Genomic DNA, 2,207 nt, shown 5'->3' with positions numbered 1-2,207 from the left:
ATATTGCTTAGCGGCCATTTTACCGTAGTCTGTTTCTCACACGATACAATGCTTCACTACAACAAAATGGCTCCTTCATTAGAGACAGAAAGTTGCTTTCCGGAGAGTGACTCAGGCGTCATAGAAAAATAGGAAAGAGGAGTTGTCATGCTGAACCTGACAGAAGGGCTGTGCTCAATATGTACAGCGACCTCGCAAGGCTGCTGCGTGTATTAGCATCCGAGCAGGGCGCCAGCTACAAGCTGCGGCGTGTGGAGAGGGCAGTGGCCTTGTGGTGCTGCCAGGAAGCAGGGGCTCATATTAAAAGCCCTTTATCGCTAACGGCTGGGCTCCTGTGCAGGTTACACATGGCAAAGCTGGAGATCAAAGGGCTTTCTAGCAACTGCAGATGTGCAGCAGAGTGAGCTCTTCACTAGTGATTTACCTGCACACGATTGTATTTCCCTGCTGGTGACTGTATGCTGGAAGGCAAGGAACCTGCCCACGTGTCCAGTGATCCTGCAGCTCTCTATATCCACCCTACACAGCCGCTCTCTATATCCTCTATACACAGCCGCTCTCTATATCCTCTATACACAGCCGCTCTCTATATCCTCTATACACAGCTGCTCTCTATATCCTCTATACACAGCCACTTCCTCTGTACCCTCTCTACACAGCCACTCTCTATATCCACCCTACACAGCCGCTCTCTATATCCTCTATACACAGCCGCTCTCTATATCCTCTATACACAGCTGCTCTCTATATCCTCTATACACAGCCGCTCTCTATATCCTCTATACACAGCCGCTCTCTATATCCTCTATACACAGCCGCTCTCTATATCCTCTATACACAGCCACTTCCTCTGTACCCTCTCTACACAGCCACTCTCTATATCCACCCTACACAGCTGCTCTCTATATCCTCTATACACAGCCACTTCCTCTGTACCCTCTCTACACAGCCACTCTCTATATCCACCCTACACAGCCGCTCTCTATATCCTCTATACACAGCCGCTCTCTATATCTATACACAGCCGCTTCCTCTGTACCCTCTCTACACAGCCGCTCTCTATATCCTCTATACACAGCCGCTCTCTATATCCTCTATACACAGCCGCTCTCTATATCCTCTATACACAGCCGCTTCCTCTGTACCCTCTCTACACAGCCGCTCTCTATATCCACCCTACACAGCCGCTCTCTGTATCCTCTATACACAGCCGCTCTCTATATCCTCTATACACAGCCGCTCTCTATATCCTCTATACACAGCCGCTCTCTATATCCTCTCTACACAGCCACTCTCTATATCCACCCTACACAGCCGCTCTCTATATCCTCTATACACAGCCGCTCTCTATATCCTCTATACACAGCCACTTCCTCTGTACCCTCTCTACACAGCCACTCTCTATATCCACCCTACACAGCCGCTCTCTATATCCTCTATACACAGTCGCTCTCTATATCCTCTATACACAGCCACTCTCTATATCCACCCTACACAGCCGCTCTCTATATCCTCTATACACAGCCGCTCTCTATATCCTCTATACACAGCCGCTCTCTATATCCTCTATACACAGCTGCTTCCTCTGTACCCTCTCTACACAGCCACTCTCTCTATATCCACCCTACACAGCCGCTCTCTATATCCTCTATACACAGCCGCTCTCTATATCCTCTATACACAGCCGCTCTCTATATCCTCTATACACAGCCGCTCTCTATATCCTCTATACACAGCCGCTCTCTATATCCTCTATACACAGCCGCTTCCTCTGTACCCTCTCTACACAGCCACTCTCTATATCCACCCTACACAGCCGCTCTCTATATCCTCTATACACAGCCGCTCTCTATATCCTCTATACACAGCCGCTCTCTATATCCTCTATACACAGCCGCTCTCTATATCCTCTATACACAGCCGCTCTCTATATCCTCTATACACAGCCGCTCTCTATATCCTCTATACACAGCCACTTCCTCTGTACCCTCTCTACACAGCCACTCTCTATATCCACCCTACACAGCCGCTCTCTATATCCTCTATACACAGCCGCTCTCTATATCCTCTATACACAGCCACTTCCTCTGTACCCTCTCTACACAGCCACTCTCTATATCCACCCTACACAGCCGCTCTCTATATCCTCTATACACAGCCGCTCTCTATATCCTCTATACACAGCCGCTCTCTATATCCTCTATACA

This window comes from Anomaloglossus baeobatrachus, chromosome 2 (genome assembly GCF_048569485.1).
Source record: "Anomaloglossus baeobatrachus isolate aAnoBae1 chromosome 2, aAnoBae1.hap1, whole genome shotgun sequence".
In the NCBI taxonomy this organism is placed as follows: Eukaryota; Metazoa; Chordata; class Amphibia; order Anura; family Aromobatidae; genus Anomaloglossus; species Anomaloglossus baeobatrachus.
Note: the sequence above shows the minus strand (reverse complement) of the source record.